This window comes from Rattus rattus, chromosome 1 (genome assembly GCF_011064425.1).
Source record: "Rattus rattus isolate New Zealand chromosome 1, Rrattus_CSIRO_v1, whole genome shotgun sequence".
Taxonomy (NCBI): Eukaryota; Metazoa; Chordata; class Mammalia; order Rodentia; family Muridae; genus Rattus; species Rattus rattus.
Genome location: NC_046154.1, coordinates 46,396,507 through 46,417,488, shown reverse-complemented (window position 1 = coordinate 46,417,488; position 20,982 = coordinate 46,396,507). Strand labels below are relative to the sequence as shown.

The 20,982-nt window shown below is 43.9% G+C and overlaps 1 protein-coding gene across 6 annotated transcripts in view; it reads left to right on the top strand.

Moving 5' to 3' along the window:
• Positions 1-17,981: 17,981 nt before the first annotated feature.
• Positions 17,982-20,982, top strand: part of Tut4 (terminal uridylyl transferase 4) — a 101,324-nt gene continuing 98,323 nt past the window's right edge. For 2 of the 6 annotated variants that reach the window (XM_032900691.1, XM_032900683.1), the window contains exon 1: positions 17,982-18,495. The gene's annotated coding sequence lies outside the window, so the exon portion shown is untranslated. Of the gene's footprint in view, positions 18,496-20,427; positions 20,716-20,982 lie in introns of those variants that run through there. The other 4 variants (XM_032900675.1, XM_032900658.1, XM_032900701.1 and 1 more) reach the window with 3 other exon arrangements.

Sequence of the window (20,982 nt, the reverse complement as noted above, 5' to 3'; positions counted from 1 at the left end):
ACTCACGCAGACATAGACAGGCACAGAGACCCACAGATATAAATAAAAATAAATATTAAAGAACACGTTAATCTTAAAAAAGTCCAGCGTAGTATAGAACCATGTAATTGGAAGATATAAACTGACTTCAGGTCAAATGAAGTTTCCTTGGAAGTGTTTAAGCTGAAATGTGGAGACTAAGTAGGAGTTATTGAGAGAGCAGCAGGAAAAGGAGTAGGAAGGAGGAGGTGGGGGTGGGGACATTGTTACATTCGGTGACCCAAAGGCTCTAGGGAGCCAAATTTTGTGTAGGGAACTGAAATGTACTTACTATTGGTTGGAGTGTGGGCTATGAGAGAGCTGAGAGAGTGCTGTAAGTCGGCTCATTTAAGCCTTCATGGTGTATATACTACAGGATTCTGAGATCTTTTCTGGGCCTGACTGTGCTTAGGGAACAAGGCCAGCACAGGGCCAAAACAAACCATGAATTCTGTAAAACAAAGCCTTGCATAACTCACAATTAAGTCGTGTAAAGACATTTTGGAAATGGCAGTGGGGCTTAATCAATAGGATACCATAAGGAGAGGAGGAAGAGAGAGGGGAGTAAGAGCGGGGAGAGAGAAGAGAGAGGACCACAGTGCCTATGAAAGGGCAGAGGACAAATTTGGGGGTTCAGATTTTTCCTTCTAGGGACTGAACCCAGGTCAGTTGATTTTTACGGCAAGCGTTATTTACTTTTTTATTTTGGCCGTTTTGTTGTCGTTTGTTTATTTTTTCAAGACAGGGCTTCTCTGTGTAGCACTGGCTGGCCTGGAACCCTCTCTGTGGACCAGGAAGGCCTCGAACTCAAAGAGATCTGCCTGCCTCTGCCTTCATAGTGCTGGGGTTATTCCTGGCTTTTTGAGAGAGGGTCTCATATAGGCCCGGCTGGCCTTGCATTTCTTCATCCTTCTGCCTTCACTGTCTGAGAGCTGGAATCACAGGTATGTACCCCCATGTACAGTGCAACATTCCTCCTCTTGTACCCCCTGGACTTCTTTTCCTCACTAGAAGCTTGCTTGCTTGCTTCTCTGCCTGCCTGCTTCCTTTCTTGCTTTCTTTCTTTTTTGTTTTTTGAGACAGGCTTTCTCTGTGTATAACCCTGGCTGTCCTGAAACTCACTCTGTAGACCAGGCTGGCCTTGAACTCACAGAGATCCACTTTCCTCTGCCACCTGAGTGCTGGTATTAAAGGCTGTGCTACCACCACCAGGCCCCTCCTAGATTTCTTTTTTTCTTTTCTTTTTTTTTTTTTCGGAGCTGGGGATCAGAACCCAGGGCCTTGTGCTGTAGGCAAGCGCTCTACCGCTGAGCTAAATCCCCAGCCCCCCCTCCTAGATTTCTTAAGTGTAGTGATCGTGTCTGGCTCATTCTTCAACGTGCATCACCAATCACCTATTATGTGCAAGGCCTCAGACTAGGTGCTGCAGGCTTAGTGTTAACGGGGAGAGAAATGTTCTTTTTGTGTGTGTCCAGGGAGACTGAGTCTCTCTATGTATCCTTGGCTAGACTTCCATTCACTCTGTAGACCAGGTTGGCCTCAAACACACAGAGATCCATCGGTCTGCCTGCTGAGTGCTGGGATCAAAGACCTGCACGGCCATACCATGTCTGAGACAATTCTTGCTTTCATGGAGTTTGTAGTCTAGTGCAAAAGACAGATGAGTAAATAGGAAAGAGGACCAAGTAGGATCAGGAAGGTGACACAGGGACCTTGGGAAAGGAAATGAAAGGCTTCCAGAAGGATGAGGGTTTAGCTGAGAATTGAAGGAAAGCCACAACTTGGCATGCAATGTGGCTACCATGGGTCTTTGTGGGAGGGGAGAGAGTGGGGAAGGGGAAGGGGAGGGGAGAAGGAGCAGAGGGAGGGGAAAGGGGAGGGAGGAGAGAGAGAGGAGAGGGAGAGGGAGAGGGAGAGGGAGAGGGAGAGGGAGAGGGAGAGGGAGAGGGAGAGGGAGGGGAGAGGGAGAGGGAGAGAGAGAATAAAAAAAGCCAGAGAGCACAAAACACAGGGGATGGGGTGTGTGGGATGGAGAGGAACAGGGACAGCAGTTAGAAAGAGGTGTTTACTGTGCTGATTACACATAGAAACCCTTATGTAGGAGTCATGGAAGGAAGGAAAGAAGGAAGAGAAAGAATAAGGAGGTGAAGAAGGGTAGAGGGAGGGGAGGGAGGGGAGGAAGGAAGAAACAAGACTAGAAGCAAGTTCATTTCCTGCCTTTAACAGTAGGCCTGGGCCCAGTGTTGGCTCAGTGCATGAAAGTACCTGCTACCACACTAATGACCTAAGTTCAATCCCCAGGACCCACAGGGTGAAAGGAGAAAATCAATTCAGGAAATTTGTCCTCTGTCCTCTGTATGTGCCGTGGTCCATACTCAGTCCATGCACACAAATAAATAAAATATAACAAAAATAATGTTTGAGAAGAGTAGAAGGAAGGAAAGGGATAAGAATGGAAGGAGGAACTGGGCCTGATGGCTCACGCCTTTAATCCCAGAATGTGGGAGGCAGGGGTAGGTTGGCTCTTTTGAGTTCAAAGCCAGCCTGGTCTACATAGTGAGTTCCAGGACAGCCAGAGCTACATAATTTGACATTGTAGTACTTTTGGGAAGGGGGCTGCAGAGATGGCTCAGTGGTCAAGGTCGTAGTCCTCTTCCAGAGGACCCAGTTTTGTTTTAAGTACCCGCATTGCTTGGTTCACAACTACCTGGAACACCGGCTCCAATGAAACCCGTGGTATTTTATGGCCTTCTTGGGCACTTACACACAATGGCAATACTTCACATAGAAATATACACATAAACAAAAATAAACATTCAAGATTTTTGAGAAGAGCCAAATTCGTTTGGGCTTGCTCCCTTGTTCACCGGAGGTATTGTCGTAGTAAGTGGCTTCCTGGTTACGGGACCTGGACTCTGGCACCAGCCACTTAGGTTGAATTTTGACTTTGGCCAGTTAGTTGAGTGACATGATCTCACTGTGTAGAAATGACAGGAACCCACAGGATTACAATGAGGATTAAACAAAGCTAATATTTGTAAAGCACTTGAAACAATGCCTAGAACTCGGCGGTTTTGAGCGTTTGCTTTATCATCCCTCCATTTATGAGCGTATTTGTCGAGGGCCAAGTGTTGTAATAGATGCTGTGAGAATGAGACCTGAGCCAGGCGGTGGTGGCCTAGGCCTTCAGTCCCGTATTCAGGAGGCAGAAGCAGGTGGAACTCAGAGTGGAGGCCAGCCTGGTCTACTGAGGGAGTTTCAGGACAGCCAGGGCTACACAGAGAAACCCCTGTCTCAATAAAAACAAAGCAAAAAGAAAAGAAAAGAAAAAAGATCTGGCTTTAGTCATGGATGAGGATCACCAAGTGACGGAGACGTGTAAATAAGAAACGATAACACACTGCAATCAAGTGAGGTGATAGCTGGTAAGTTCTGCAGAATCCAGCCAGAGTGGTGACTCATTCTCTCTGAAGAGGCAAAGGGAGGTTTCAGAGGCGTGGAGGCATTTGAGTATGTATTGACGCACTTTGAACAGGTTCGCAGAAGGGAAAAAAAAAAAAACCTAAAACACAAATGGGAGGGCTTATCGGGACAGGGAAGCACCCTGTCTGTTGCTCAGGCTTAGTAAGAGACAAAGACTAAAGTGTGTTGATACAAGTCACATACGTTGGCGTGTGCTGCTAGTCACAAGTACCCAGGTGTTTGAAGTGGGTGTTTTGTTTGAACTCACAAGTTGAAGGCCGTCCCGGACGATGTAGGGATACAGCAAGATCCTGTAGATTACTGAAGGAAAATAAGAAAAAAAAAAATGTCGGGGTTGGGGATTTAGCTCAGTGGTAGAGCGCTTGCTAGCGCGCAAGGCCCTGGGTTGGTCCCCAGCTCCAAAAAAAAAAAAAAAAAAAAAAAAAAAAATGTCAGCGTGCTCTTACATCCCGGGTCTTTCCTTCTTTCCTTCCTTTCTTTCTTCAACAGTTTTATTCTGTAGCCTTGACTAGCCTAGAATTCAACTATGTAGATTTGTAGACAGTGCTAGCCTCAAAGACATCCTGCTGCCTCTGCCTCCTGACTGCTAGGATTAAAGGTTTGTGCCTGTAACAGGTACTTGTTATTCCTTTTAGTCTCTTCGTGTGACTCCGTATTAGTGTGTGCACGGGAGTATGAAGGCCAGAGGTTAACCTTGGGTGGCGTTCCTTAGGAGCTAGCCTCCTTGTCTTTTTTGGTTGACCTGAAACTCGATGACTAGATGAGGCTGGCTCGCCTGTAAACCTCAAGGATCTGCCTCTTTCAGTGTCCCCACCCTCACCAGTGCTTTCATTCAGTATCCATGCCTGGCTTTTTCAAATAGGTTGTGGTAATCAAATTTGATCCTCATGCTGTACTGTGAGCACTTTACTGAGTCTCCTTAGCTCTATTTTTCCCCCACCCCACTTTGGTTTTCCAGGATAGGGTTTCTCTGTATAACAGCTTTATAGATCAGGATGGCTTTGAACTCACTGCCTGCCTCTGCTTCAGAGTGCTGGGATTAAAGGTGTACACTACCATGTCTGGCTCCCTTTACTCTCTGTAAGTATTTGGGAGGTAGTTATCTATCTATCTATCTATTCATTTATTTTATTTTATTTATCCATTCGAGACAGGGTCTTTCTCTGTAGTCCTGGCTGTCTTGGATATGTAGATCAGGCTGTTCTGAAACTCACTGCCTGACTCTGTCTTCCAAGTGTTGGGATTGAAGGCACGTGTCACTACACCCAACTTCTGGATCCTTTTTAATGTTGAACTGAGCACATTTTATAAGCTAGGCAAGAGCTCTATGCCTTAACTTTTATTTTTATTCCTTTTTGTCCTTGTTTTCTTCTTTGCTACATTTTGTCATTACAGTTACTCAATACACTCAATACACCATGGTACTTATAATTATGGGCACCTTATAGACATTAACCCATGTACTCCTTATGACGACTGTGTGAAATAGTTACTGCTCCTATGTCCATTTTACAGATGTCTTGTTCAATGCTTTTCTAAAAATAATTATTAATTAATTATTTTTGTATATGAGTACACTGTAGCTGTCTTCAGACACACCAGAAGAGAGCATCGGATCCCATTACAGATGGTTGTGAGCCATCATGTAGTTGCTGGGAATTGAACTTGGGACCTCTGGAAGAGCAGTCAGTGTCTTTTTTTTTTTTTTCTTTTTTTTTTCCCCCGGAGCTGGGACCGAACCCAGGGCTTTGCGGTTGCTAGGCAAGCGCTCTACCACTGAGCTAAATCCCCAACCCCAGTCAGTGTCTTAATAGCTGAGTCATCTCTCCAGTTCTGTTCAATGCTTTATGGCTGTTAAGAGATACCATGACCACAACAACTCTTATACAGGACAATATTTACCTGGGGCTGGCTTACAGTTTTGGAAGTTTAGCTCTTTTTCGACATGACAGGAAGTGTGGCAGCACACAGACATATATGAGGCTGAAGAGGTAGCTGAGAGTTCTACAACTAGATCTGCAGGCAGCAGGAAGAAAGAGATGGGGAAGAAGGGGAGAGGGGGAGAGGGGGAGGGAGAGGGAGAGGGAGAGGGAGAGGGAGAATGAGTGCGAGCACCACCAGGCCTGGCTTGGGTTTCTGAAACCCCAAAGCCCATCCCCAGTGATACACTTCCTCCAACAAGGCCACAGCTCCTAATCCCTGTCAAGTACCACTACTTCTAATGACAAAGCATTCACGTATGGGGGCCAACGGGAGCTATTCCTAATGAACCACCACGGATGAAGAAATTGAAGTAAAAACAGTAAGAGGTTCATTCAAAGTCATACAGCTGGAAACAGCAGCACCAGGCTTCAAGCCTACAGTTTACATTCCGGACTTGTGCTCTCCACCACTGTGGTTTTTCTGTACCTCCCACCTCACACTGCCACCTCTATTAGTTGTCATTAATGATCTGGAGTGGGCCTGGAAACTAGATATGCCAGCTTGGGTACAAAATCAGATGAAAGTCACTTCTAGGGGAAGAGTGCATGGATTCTACAACCCGTGCAGATTGCAGAAGACATTCTAACAAGTTACTTCTTCCTCTCTCTGACTCTGTCAGCTTCTCTGGTCATCAAGGGATTGGGGATAGCACCAACATTTGTTGTATTATACAAGATATCTCAGGATGTTTGTGTTAATGTGGGTGTGTGTGTGTTAATGTGTGTGTGTGTGTGTGTGTGTGTGTGTGTGTGTGTGTGTGTCCGTCTTTAAATTTGGATCCCCCAACCATTAGTTTGCTCTTTGGAAGCAAAAGTTTAAAATATGTCTTTCACTCTAGGAAAGGACAAATGTGGGCATAAATGCATGACAAAAAGAATTAGATTTATCTAGAGCAAGGCAGCACCACATTGATTCACAAAGAGAAATGTCATTTCAAGAGACAATAAAGAATTAAAAAGGAAGCTGGGTGGTGGTGGCACACTCGTCTTTAATCCCAGCACTCAGGAGGCAGAGGCAGGTGGATCTCTGAGTTGGAAGACAGCCTGGTCTACAGAGTGAGTTCCAGCACAGCCAGGGCTCACAGAAAAATCCTGTCTCAAAAAACCAAAAGAGAAAACAATAAGGAGGAGGAGGAGGAGGAAGAGGGAGAGGAGGAGGAGGAGGAGGAGGGAAGGGGGAATTTTGCAATTTTACTAGAGAAAGCATTCATATTAAGAGATCTGATTAAGATTACATGATATAAATAAGCATTAAGTAAATATAACTTTAGATATGTGTGTATATACATATCTATCTGCCTACCTACCCATCTATAGCCCAGGGTCCACCCTGATATAAGGAGAATAACAGAAGTTGGGCAGCATAAGATGGGAAGTCTAGATAGATTGAAACATTCCCAGTGGTAAGAGCTTTCTCTAATTTTTTTATTTCAAAATTTTATTTATTTCTACTTTACATACATTGGTGTTTTGCCTGTTTGTATGTCTGTGCGATGGTGTCTGATCCCCAGGAAATAGAGTTGTAGACAGTTGTGAGCTGTCATGTAGGTGTGGGAATTGAACCGGGTCTTTTTGGAAGAGCAGCCAGGGCTTTTAATCACCCAGCCATCTCTCCATTCCCTCTAATTTTTTTTTAAATGGGAAAAGTATGGGAAGTTTAATGCAAACCAAGCATATCACGATTGGAGATTGTTGCTCTGATTTATGGATTAATTAATGAGTAGGATGCTAGGATCAATCTTGTTCAGTGAATTGTTTTTGTGAGTGTCACAAAGTCTCCAGTTAAGAATCTCTCTATGTTCTGCCTCTTATTGTTGGCTCTCTTCCTTTCCCTCCCTGCTTCTCCACATGGTTCAGGGTCATGACCACTCTGGACTCTCCCAGATGTGTCTGCCTCTGGCTATGCTCTCTCATGTATCTATAACCTTTCTCCTCTACCATAGAAACAAAGATTCACTCAGTGTATGTTTTTAATATATGTGCTGTTTAGTATACATTGTTAGCATATATAGCAGTTGAAGCCAACACTGGATATGATTTTTAGACAGTGATTTGGATGTCAATATCACAGACTTAGAGAGGGTAAGATGGGGTACAACGGAGTAGGGAAGCCCTCTCTTTGGATTGAGAACAATATATAGAGCACAGACTTCCAAGCAACTCAGTGTTCAGGTTTCTTCCTGTAAATCTGCTTAGGAGTTGGATTCTGGATAGGTGGAATTTATAGCAACATTATGTCCTAGATTTTTGAGGACAGCCCCAGACTTCAAATATTTTATCCTGTTGTAACAACAGTAGGCTTAAAGTTGTGTTCTCTTGTCCTTTTCTTGGCATGTTTGGTAATAAATACTCAGAGGACGCCTCGGATGAGTTTAGAGAGATAACAATACTGAGAGCATTCATTGCTAGTAAGGATGCAAAATGGCTGTCTGAGGTGAGAGGCAGGCAAAGAGAATCCCCTGTAAAATTGCGGTTGGTGTGTGTGTCATTTGTTTACAACAGATCATTCTAATAAGAGCCAGAAGTTTAGGGATAAACGGGAGAAAGGATGAGCCTGAGGACAAGGAAAGGACTCAGTGAGGTAGGGCTGGAGGGTGAGGGTCAGGGAGGAAGGACAGAGAAGCCTGGAATGAAAAGAGGAGCCAAGATACACAACAGAGGCAGGCAGGCAGGCACACTCAGCGAGAGGAGAAGGGAGGAGGAAAAGAGGGCAGGGAGAATCAGAGCAGGAGAGCGTGAGGCAGTTAGGACAGACAAATAGGCAACCGTGCATGGACGAGACACAGAAAGAAGCTCAAGGTTTAGCTGTGGGCATCTGGAGCACCCTGGGGGGCGGGGTGAAGACTGTGGGAAGGATTATGAAACCACCCCAACGAGAGCTGCAAGCCCCATCTACTATAATGGTCACCCCTTCAGAAAGCCCCCAAGAGAGCTGCTTGTAGACCCGGCATGTGCTGAAGGGGAGAATCTCTGCTTCAAAGTACCTTTTGCTGAATCTTCCTCTGAAGGAAGGGCCCGGAGAGTGTCCTTTAATTTCTCTTTATGAAGACACAATTCCAGGCCAGGCAGTGGTGGCACACACTATAATCCCAGCACTCTGGCGGCAGAGGCAGGTGGATCTCAGAGGTCAGTCTGATTTATAGAGAGAGTTCCAGGATAGCCAGGGCTACACAGAGAAAGCCTGTCTTGAAAACAAACAAACAACCCCCCCAAACTTCAAAAATCACAATTCATGATCCAATCATTTACCAAAAGGCCTTACCTGTAATACTATCTCGTTGTGTATTAAGTTCTAACATGGGAATTTTGCTGGGACACAAGCATTCCAGCCGTGGCACATTTTAACACACCCCTCCTTTATTCTCTTGCTCTTTGCTTTCTTTACACATGTTTGGCTTGGTTTTAGTGAGACAAGGGTCTTGCTATGTAGTCCACGATGGTCTGGAACTCATGACTCAGCCCAGACTGGTCTGGAACTTGTGGTCATCTGCCCTCCACCTGTCACTTGTTTTCTTGTTTTTGACTCATTTGTGACTTGGCTTTTCGTGGATCCTGCTTTGTTTTTTGCCAAAACATACTTAGTGATTACTTTTGGTTCTGACTCTACAGATCTGACTTAGCTCATGTTGCTCTCCTAACATCATAGTCTGCCTGCCTCATCTTGAAGAAAATATAAAACTGACTCAAAATCCAACATACTAAAATAGTAATAGGACTGTGATTGGATCATTGTTACTTTAATGCCAATTTTTTCAAAAGGTTAAAAAATATGATATGGTTATATTACACATATAAATAAAAACTATTTAAGTTTGACTTAAGATCACTCATCAAGTCTTTTCATAGGCAACAACTGAATTATCTTTCCCTTCATTATTTTCAAGAAAGGATATAAAGTTAGTATCCCTTTGGCTAAGCAGCTGCTGCTGAGATCCTGTCTGGACCAGAGAAACCTATTCTCCATTTTCTCCCTCCAAGCTGACTTTGTAATGTCCTCTGGAATTTACTTTCCAAAGCAGAAATGTGAGCATGTACTTCTCCTACGTAAACTTTGAATGCGTCTTAACATTACCTGCAGGATGAAGTCCAGTCTTCTTTCTTTCTCTTCTTCTTCTTCCTCTTCTTCTTCCTCTTCTTCTTCCTCTTCCTCTTCCTCTTCTTCTTCTTCTTCTTCTTCTTCTTCTTCTTCTTCTTCTTCTTCTTCTTCTTCTTCTTCTTCTTCTTCTTCTTCTTCTTCTTCCTCCTCCTCCTCCTCCTCCTCCTCCTCCTCCTCCTCCTCCTCCTCCTCCTCCTCCTCCTCCTCCTCCTCCTCCTCCTCCTTCTTCTTCTTCTTCTTCTTCTTCTTCTTCTTCTTCTTCTTCTTCTTCTTCTTCTTCTTCTTCTTCTTCTTCTTCTTCTTCAATATATGTCTTTTATTGTCCCCAAAGAGCCCATGTTGTACTTGTAATCAGGATCTTGTTTCTGGAACTGGGTATCTTTGGTCTACCCATCAGCCTGCTGCACTGTTCCCTTCTTAGACACATAGATAACATCCAAAAACTTTCTGATATCCTTGTTTTTAACTGTTGTGGCTTGCCGAATCGGAGCCCTTGAGTTTGAAACAAGTTCAATATCATTTACTTCAAGGATTAATTCATCTCTCTGGCTTGAGAGACAGAACAAGCAACACCTATCCTCACCTGACCCCTGCGGATGTAGTTTTCACTCAAGAAATTTTGGATTTCAACCAAAGACCCATTCTCCCAAATAATGACGTTGATGGGGGAAGGGAGCATTCACAGACCTCATCTTGTAACTGAAGCCCAGCGTAACTCCCTTGATCATGTTCTGAACATGACTGCAGATGGTTCTGACAGTGGCCAGTTCCTTTCTGTCACCCCACCATTTGTCAACACGGAGCCTCTTTTTTTTTTCTTTCCAAGGAGACTCAGCTGTACACCGATGTGATTAAAGTCCCTTCTCGGAGTTTCGCTGGTGTCCTTCACAAGGACTGCGCGCCCCTTCCGAGTGATGTCGACATCTTCTGGAATGTCAACAGTCTGACTGCTGAGAATGGTCTTCGTTCTCACAGTAGATGGGGCAAGGAGCGAAGTCTAGTCTTTTTCATATGGCTCTTTGCAACTCTACCTTTCTAACTTCATTTAGCAATTTACTGTGTTAGCCACCATTTTCATCGCTGCGACAAAATACCTGACAAAAGTGGCTTAAGATAGGATTTATTTCAGCTCACAGCTTGATATATTATATCTTATAGCAGGGAGGCGTGCTGGTAGGAGTGTGTGGTGATCAGTCAGGAAGCAGAAACACAGCAATGCCGGTGCTCATGTTTTCTCCTTTGCATTCAGTCTGGACCTTAGACTCTACAGTCCTGCTGCCCCATAGCCAAGTGGGCCTTTCCACCTCCACTTCGTATCTTTGGAAAACCCTCAATATCACAGGAGTTCGTTCCCATAAGATTCTAAATCCCATCAAGTTAATGATCAAGATTTGATCATCACATCTGCTAACCTTTTCTTTCGTCTTTGCTCCATGTTAAGTCAGACTACTTGTCATTGTAGAATCACAGAATAAGGGTACAAGACTTACGTGCACAGCTTGGTGAATGCTTGCATTTACATTTGTGTACAACCGTGGGACCATGACTACTGGTCTTACTTTTTTTTTTTTCTTTTCTACTAGCCAGAACAATGAAATACTATCTCATTGTAGCTCTCTCTGGCATTTCTCTGACCATTTGCTTTTCAGTGTCTTTTCCTGTGCGTACTGGCATTTGGATCTTCTCTGGAGAAGCTGTTCCAATCCTGTGTGTGCTCTGAGTCAGGTTGCTTCCCTGCTCTTGAGTTTAGGAGACTTCTGTATATTGCACTTATCAGTTCCTCTCCACATACGGAATTTGTAAATATTTTCTTTCTTTCCCGGTGTTACCTTTGTACCCCGTCGAGAGTGTCTTTGCAAAAATAAGGTTTATAGGTCAGGGAGATGGCTCATCGTTTAAAGGTGCTTACTGCTAAGCCTGACAACCTGAGTTCCATCCCCAGAGTCCCTATGGAAGAAGAAGAGAAGGGCTCTCAAAAGTTGCCCTTTGACCTTCATTCGTGTACAGCAGCAGCCCATGCATGAGTGTGCAAACACACAGTTTTAAAAAACGTAAAAATAAATAAATAAATAGACTTTGATCAAGAAAAAAAAAATGAACACAAATTTACAATATATCTTAGTTGTTGCTCCCTGTCCCTTTGGTGTCTTAGAGCTCCTCCACTATGTTTTTGTCTAAGAGTTTTACAGTTTTAGGTCTACGGTGTTGCCACTTAGGTCTAGGTTTTACAGATTGACCTCTAGGTCAGGGATCCATGTTGAGTTGGCTTTAGTATGTGGCCTAAGGTTGAGGTCTAACTTCACGCTCTGCATGTTGGGGATCCGGTTTCTCAAGCACTATTTTCTGGAGGAAAAATTAAACACAAGCGATTCCTGATGCATGGCTCAGCAACCTTGTTGAAATCATCTGACCATATATGTAAGGGTTTATTTATGGATAGAGGGCATGGCATTTTATAGGACACAAAGATGAGTCAGAGTACAGATTGTCCTAACACATTAGAGTTGGTTGCAGAGAGACTGGTAGAATGCAATTGGATCTCATTTTTGTTTTAAAGGACAAAGAAGAATATAATCGGTTTAGAGGAAAGTAAAACAGCTCCCTTAAAGGAGAGTTCATATCAGAATTTTACTATTTTGGAGCCTCTTCCTGCCTTAGTTTATCTAATTCATCCTCATTTTTACACATGAAGAAAAAGAAGAGTGAGGCTATTCTTGAAGCCAGAATTACCAGCAGATGAACTGAAAGGAAGATGTCTGGGTTGGAGAAGGAGCTCAGAGTTTGCCAGTGTACATGAAGCCCTAAGTCTGATTCCCCAGTCCTGAATGAAACGGGAGGTAACTACAGATTTCTGGAAGTCGAGGCAGGAGAATTAGAAATTCAAGGTTTTCCTCAGCTAGTAAGTGGGAGATCAGCTAGTAAGTGCTAGTAAGTGTGTAGCTTAGGCTTCACAATTCTCAATCTCACTAGAAGAAGAAAGGAAGAGAGGAAGGAAGGAAGGAAGGAAGGAAGGAAGGAGAGAAAAGACCTCAATAGATTATAAGAAGAACTTCTGTCATTGAGAACTGGTAGATGTAGGAAGGAATGTATCCTCTATTAAATGTACAGATATTCAAATAGAAGTGTAACAATCACCTGTAAGTTGTTATCACGTTGTTTTGTTTTTGAGACAGGGTTTCACTATGTATCCTTGGCTGGCCTGGACTCTCTATGTAGATCTGGTTGATATCAAATCCATAGACATCCATCTGCCTATGCATGCTGAGTGCTGGGATTAAAGACCTGCACTTTGACTCCCAGGCACCTGTATGTTTTGTTGTACAAAAATTAGATTTAAATATCTCTCAGGTTTATAGATTGTTCCAAAACTGACCTGTAATTTTAGGATAAAGAAAGGCTCTTAAATCAATCAATCTTTCTTTTTTTCCTTCTTTCTTTTCTTTTTTCTTCCTTCCTTCCTTTCTTTCTTTTTTTAAAATTGTATTGAGACAGGGTCTCTCCTGGAATTCACACTGTAGACTAAGCTGCCTTCAAACTCAGAGATTCACCTGTCTCCCTAGTCCTGGGATTAAAGGCATGTATCACCATCACCCAGGTAAATTTTCTAAGTTATTTTTTTTTTTTTTGGTTCTTTTTTTCGGAGCTGGGGATCGAACCCAGGGCCTTGCGCTTCTAAGTTATTTTTAATTATGTATATGTTTGTGTGTAGAGTGCCAGTATGCACACAGAAATGCAAGTTCAATTCCCTGCAGCCGCAGTTATAGGTCATTGTAAATCTCCATATGTGGGTATTGGAAACTGAACTCAGAACTTTTCAAAAGCAGTATGCATGCTCTCTTAACTACTGGACCATCTTCTCAGTTCCTAAAAACTCTTTTAAAAGGAAAATTATGCTTTCTAGGCTGTGTGCAGTGGTGTACAACTTTAATCCCAGGCTGGTGGATCTCTGTGGGTTTGAGGCCAGTCTGGTCTACGGAGTGAGTTCCAGAATAGCTAGAGCTTAATGAGCTCCTGTCTTAAAAAGCAAAAAATGAAAACAAAACATATTTTTAAAAGATTTATTTGTTTTATTTTCTCAATGAGTGTTTTGCCTGCATGTATTTATGTTCAGTGCATATGTGTTTGGTGCCCCAAGACATCAGGAGAGGACGTTGGATCTCTTGGAACTGGAGTTACAGATGATTTTGCACCACCATATGAGTGCTGGAATCAAACTCAGGTCCTCTCGGAGAACAACACATGCTCTTAACTGTTGAGTCGTCTCTCAAGCCCCCTAAAGAAAATTATTTTTATTTTAGCCCTTATGGTGTGGTTCTAGATTAGGTCCATAGAACCATAATACTAATGTCTTTTTAAGATCATCTTTTATTCCTTATGAGTGTGTGTGTGTGTGTGTGTGTGTGTGTGTGTGTGTGTGAGACATGACTGTCACAGTGCATGTGTGAGGGTCAGAGGTTCTCTCTCTCCTCTCGCTGCATACATGGGTCTTTATGATCAACCAGATCTTTATTTGGACAGACTTATCTTTAGGTTTATCTTTCTTGCTTTGATTTCACTTCCTCACCAAATTATGTTCACTATTAGGGTTTATTTTATTTTAATATGTTTTTGCTCTGGGTAGGATTTGGTTGTCCCTCAGTGGTTCACAAGTTTAGAAACTTTGCTCCTGGTTAGGCCATATAATAGCAGATGTAACCATTGCGGAGGAGAGAGTAGGTTCAGCAGATCAGAGTGCTTCCTGTGAAAGCCAGGGGACTGAGTTCAAATTTCCAAGAGCCATCTGCAAGCCAGGCAAGGCCTCAAAGTGACTCTAGCATTAAGGAGTAGAGAGAGATAGACCCTGGGAGCTCACTGGCCAGCCAGGTTCAGTGAGAGACCCTTTCTCGAAAAAATAGGATAGAGAGATTGAGGGAGACTTTCAGTGTCCCTCTCTGGCCCCTGAACGTAAGCATACACACAGACAGACTGAGCTTTGTCTCCCAAGACATTTATTTGAAAAAAAGGTTGGGCCTAGTGAAAGATTAGTAGCACTGGAGGTAGGGTTTTCCTGCTAGGGCTGTTACGAATGCCTGAGCCTAGCCCCAGTCCTGGGTGGAGCTAGGAAAGCCTGCTCTCTTATATAATTTCCTGCCACGATGTGACACCATGTCCCACTCTCATCAGAGGCCTAAACCACCATCAGATCTTGAACTTTGAACCTGAAAACTGTGAGCCAAGTAACCCCCTCCCCCAGAGATAGAGAGTAAACACCAGGACTTTGCGCATACTAGGCAAGCAGTCTGATATTGAACTACACTCCAAACCCTAAACCTTTTTCTTACAGAATCGAGCTACTTCTGGTATGTCATTTTATTAACAAGAGCTGGATAATATAGTTCTACTATCTAAAAAGATAACAGAAGTATTGGTGCATTAGGTAATTGCATTTCTCATTTTGCAGGATGGAATCAAACTTTAGCTGCAAGAAATCTTCACCTTTTAGGGTGAAGTAGAGTTCCTGGAACATCTAGATGGGAAGTCTACATTTAAAACCGTAACTACAGCCATGGGGCTGTTTCTGAAAGTATTACAGAGAGGTTCTCTCAATATTTTCACAGAGCAGTCAGATATTTGTAATTTTTTTCAGTAATCTGTAGCTCAAAGCAAAGAACATAGGACTGGCATTCTGGTCCTGTCTGTGATATATTTATGAATGTTGGCAGTAGTTAAACCCTGTATTTCCTCATTCTTCCTGTCAGAATACCAGAACTATTTAGCTGTAATGATAAATAGGAGTATGGTGGCCCAAGCATTCAACTCAACAAATATGTAGGTTCTGCAATATAAATAAAAGTCTTTGTGTTTAAGATTATAATCTATTGGTGTCAGACAGGTAAGATAATTGGGATTCAGAGATTGGAGAGTGTGTAATGTTTGTGTGACCAGATTTAGTAAAGGACACAAGAACAAAGGGGTATGGGAGTACATGCTTGTGATCCCAAGATTTGGGAGTTCAAGGTCATCCTCAGCTACATGGCTAGCTGGAGGCTACAAGAGATTCTGTCTTAAGCAATAACAACAACTAAGTAAGAGTTGGGTCTTGAGAAATAGGAAAAGGGAGTTATCTGGAGACACAGGACTTTCTCATCTGTCTGAAGCTTTCTCGTAGACTCAATATTTTCATACTCTAGACTAAATGCTGTCTTCTGAATCATAAACATGTGTTTGGCACAAAACAGGTAATCCTTGAAGGTCTAGGACCTATCTCTTCCATGTGGAATTTATCAAATTCTCTCCTGTGTTTGCCTAACTCTGTTCATATGATCTATTGACTACAGGTTAACAAAACTACCTTCCTTGCTCAACAGTGAGCTTTCTGAACAGCAGCCTGTGTAGTTTGTCTAGGCACTGAACTATGTTTTGCTTATACTAAGTAATCAGGAGTTCAGTTGAATTTGGTCCAAGGACATTGATATTAGTGAGGAGTGTGTTGGTAATCCTTTTAAATGTGTCTATCAGCTTTAAGTTTTCATTATTCTTTTTCCAGCACCGAGGACCAAACTCAGATCCCTTTGCATGTTAGGCAAGCACTGTTACACTGAACTGCTGTATGCTCAAGCCCTTGTTTTTGATACAAGGTCTTACTTGGCAGCCCTGGCTGCCCTGGAACTCCCTATCATATTGGCTCGAAACTCAAAAGATCCACCTACCCCTGCCATCCTAGCCCCTGCTGGGACTAATGGTTTGCTCTACCACACAAGTCATTTATTTCTATTTATTTAAACTTTTTATTGATTCTTTGTGAACTTCACATCATACACCTCAATACTCCTCCTCTCCTCATCCCTTCATATCTGCCCTCTGCCTTTGCACTCTCCCCAACCCCGCAAAGAAAGAAGAAAGAGTCAAAACAAACAAACAAACAAACAAACAACCATGTCCTTGTGGAAACTATAGGTCTTTTTAAATTTTTTTTTTTTTATTTTTAAAGAGATCTTGTTATGCTGGCTTTGAGCTTCCTGCCCCAGCTTCCAGAGTGCAGATGTAATCCACCACACCTCACACTAGGTTTTCACTTTCGTTTCCTCTTCTGTTCCTTGCCTTATCTCTCTGAAGTACGGACACATTTAAAAATGTTTCAGATGAAAAAAACTCTGGATTTCTATTAGTTTGAAGTCACCCAGGTGATAACTGCTCAAAGCTGGAAGGGTTGATTCTCAACCCTCTACCCACAGCTCCTGGATCTGTTGGAGTCAGAGAGAGGGGGAAGTGCATTTTCAGATCTTATTTTCTCCTCTGCAAATGGAAACTAAAGTATCTATTGTCACCAGATCATTATGAAGATTAGGCTTTTAAGTGTATGAAGTCTTAGCTCAATGCCTAGTAGTTAAGTTGGCAGTGCTCGGTCCCTTCTCAGGAAGCTTAATAGCTTTTGGGATTTAGATGGACGAATCATGTAAGAGGTGTTCAGTTCTGGGATGTAGCGGGAAGTCAATGAACTATGCAGAGACAATTGCCTCTCTGTAGCCTCTTAGCAGCTCTGGTCTCTGAGTCATGAGAAAATTTGTCATTACCTTGTAAATATTTAAGATTCGGCTGCTTCCCTTTATAAACCCCTCACGTTTAGAGTGTCACACACTTTTTCTGCCTAGTAAGTATCAAAGACTCGACTGCAGTTCTGTGATTTGTCCAGCTCTGAGTGAAATAGGAGACTGGCCAAATAATAATCTAGAGGCTTGGAGTTATTAAAATAAACTAACAAAGCCTTCAAGTCTTCTATGAGTGTAAATGTAAATGAGAGGAACCTAACACATTTAAAAAAAAAAAAAAGGGAGGAAGGAGGGAAACCATTCGTGGTAGTTGTTTCTATGCCCACCTGAAACTAAAGAAATGGTTTTCGAAATGTTTCTCAAGATTTCTCTGCTTTGTTATTCCTGAAGTGATGCAAAGCTGGATTGGTTGCAAGGGTGAAGGGGTAGGGGGCTCTTTCCTGCTAGCAGCTTGACAGGGCTCCAAAGCCAGGGATGGTTGGAGGGGGTTCAAAAAAAGCGTGGGCAATCGGACAGTGACAAGCCCGAGCCTGCACCTCTGCGACCTCCCTCTGGGGAACAGCTAGGCAAACTGCCCCCTTTCCCGCCCGGGGGCCTCAGTAGAGCCGCCCGCAGCCGGGGAGCCTGACGTGAGAGGCGCGACGGTGCACGCGACCCTAAGCTTGCTGGCGTCCTCGCGCCGCTCCCTGGCGTCGGCGTGCTGGACCGCAAGACCCTCTCCTTGCAGGCTCGCTCCAGCCAGCGAGTCGCGGGTAGCTCCGACCCTTTCCCTCCTCGGGGGCCCGCCCCCAGCTCGGGCGCAGACGAGAGCCCGCGCGCTCGCTCGCTCTCCTCAGCGCGGGTGTGTGCGAGCGGTCCTCCCACCACGATCCCCTCCCCATTGTTTCCGGGCGACCGCCACGAGCCCCGGAGCGAAGCCCCTCCCCCCCGGGTCTACCCCTCCTCCGCCGAGGTTTGACGGGTGTTTGGGGGATCCCCAGAATTAAAGGAGAGGGAGCCCCCGAACCCAGCCCTGGGAGGCTCTGCTCCGGGCCTCCGAGCTATCTCCTCCCATCCCCGCCGGGATCCCTGTCAGGGGAGCGTCGCTGACTCCCCTCCCCCTCTTCCCGGCGCCACTCTCCCTCAGCCCCCTCCCCTCAGCGGGTCCTCCTCTTTCTCTCGCTCCCTCCTCCTCCCCCTCCCCGTCCCTTCCCCCCCACAATGCAGTTCGCGGCGCGGCGGACATGGCGGTGGAGTCCTGAGCTCGTCGTGTCCTGGCCTCCATCGGCGGCGGCGACGACGGCGGCGGCGGCGACGGGGGCGGCAGCGGCAGCGGGAGGCGGAGGGGGAGCCGGAGCCTCTGAGATGAGGAGGCGTCGCGCGCGCCTGTAGCTCGCGGGCTTCTCAGGTACGGAGCTTCGGGCCGCCGCGCTGCGCGGGCTGCCGAGGGGGTGTGCTCGACCGTGCCCGGAGGCCCCCGCTTGTCCCTTCAGGTGCGGCGCCTCGCAGGTGGCGGGGCCGCTGGGGCGCGTCTCCGCCGCCCCCTTGGGGCCTGGCACTTCCTCCTTTGCTGGAACAGGCTTCTAGGGTCCCAGGGGAAAGCCGAGGGAAGGAGGGAAGTAGAGAAGGTGGCCTGGGCGGCCTGAGGAGGGCTTTGGGGGGCCGACCTCCTTAGAGAAAGCTGGGGCACCCGTCCGACCACCGAAACCTGTTGTAGACAGGGTAGGAGGATCTGAGTTAACGGGATTGGTCTAGCCTTCGCTTAGATCCAGGATGTGTGTCTGTATTGTGTGCCTTTTCTTTCACCCCGTGTAGATGTATATACACACACTTGTAAACACACACACAGAAACAGCGTGTCCCCCCTCCACCCGCCCCCCCCCCCGGCTTGTCCTTGTAGGGAGAAAGCAGAGGTAGGTTTGTGTGGATTTCGTTTCCTGCTCGCCCGCCGTCTCTGTCCCCCGCCCCCCCAGTCGAATGGTGGTAATGCGCGCTTTTGACGTGGGTAACTGTGAGATTCGTATTTGTAAACAGACAGCACTTCCCCTGTGTGTCGCCCGCCTCCGCAAGTGGTTTCTGATTCTTTTGATATCAGGATTACAAAAGAATGAGGTGGTTAGACCTCAAAGAAGCAGCGGGATTTCTAGTCAGTACCTGAATGGGATTAATTACTGTTATCTTAACGTTGGTTAAACATTTTAAAAAAAGATCATCAAACTTTAAAACAGATGCATCTTGTACCTTCTGTGAGATTTTAGTTTCAGTATACCATGTTTCTTCATTTTGATACAAAAGTAATATCTTAAACATTTGCCCTTCTGCGATCTTTTGTAATTTTAGTGTCTAGAAGTGCAATTTGAATTGTGTATTATTGGAATGCATTTAATAATTAGCTCACGGAGGTCATATAACCTTTTATATCTATAGACTTATCCCCTCCCCCTCCTGAGTGTGCCTTGTAGCAGGAACGTGTTTGAAGCACTTGGTGAAACAACATACTCTGTTTTAAAAGGAATAAAATAAGATAATCCCAAGTGGATCTGGTAATTTAGGGGAAATGCCATTCCCAAAAGTTGAATTGTGGGAAGTTTTAAATGTCGACTGTGTATGTATGCGTTTAACATTTTCTTTACTCAGAGTCCATGTGTATCCCCTTAGAAACATGGTGTACATTGCATCCTACTACTGATTAACCACAATTTTGTAAAACTATGAAATACTGTTTTATTTAGCTTTCCTTAAGATAGTTTATTAGGATGCAGTGTGCTTTACGATGCCTTTATAAACAAACTATACAAAGGGCTTAAAAAACATCTTTGTTGAGGAAGATAAGTTTAAGCTGTTTTTTATTTTAAAAACATTATAAACAAAAGAAAGTTACCCAAACCTCTTAGATATGTCCTTTTCTTTCTTAGTTTTATTTGGCTAGTGTAGAAAATGGTTAAAAAAATTGTAAAGCTTCCTTAAAAGAATCTAAAAGTGGAAGTGAAAGTGAATACATTTTCATGTTTTAAGTATTGTGAACATCTAACCATAGAAAGTCTTCATTGGCTTAGGCCAAACTGTTAGTACAGTCAACAAGGTATTATTAACATGTACACAATAAACTTCAAATTTGTAAACTCTAACTTACCTAGAATTACATCTGACTTTGGTTAATTTAACAATAGTGTGTTGCATGTTAAGTTTAGGCTTTAAAATGAAATTTTATGACTGTAATTATAAATTTTTTATTTTATAGGACAGTACTTAAAGGTGATTTTTATTTGTTCTTATAGCATGTCCATTTTAGTAAAAATAGAGAACTTTTTTTTTACATATATAAGTTTATTATGTTGTGTTCTTTTGGGGATGGGGAGCTTTTTGAGACAGGGTTTCTCTGTGTAGCTTTGGCTGTTATGAAACTCAGTCTATAGCCCTTGCTGGCCTCGAACTCACAATAATCCAACTTCTTCTGCCTCCTGGGTGCTGAGATTAAAGTGGTGAGTCACCTCCACCAGACTAAATTGTGTTTTATAGAGTCGAATCAGGATCCAAGGATAGAAAACAACTGAATTTACTGACCATGAAAAGATATGGTTTCAGAGAAGCAAGACATTCAAGACTTAACCTGCAAATACTGATGCTTGTAAGTGTTTAGCACAATTTTTAGCTGTGTATGATGGTACACGATTTAATCCCAGTGTCTGGAGGCAGAGGCAGGTAGATCTCTGTGGGTTTGAGGACAAACTGGTTTACATAGTGAGCTCTAGGCCTGCCAGGGAGGCATAGTGAAATCTAGTTTCAGAAACAAATAAAAAATTGCTAAAACCCACCAACAAACAAAAAGTGAATATTTGAATGTAACAATTAAGTGAACTGTGTTTCTTTCAAGATTAAACTGCATATATTTTAA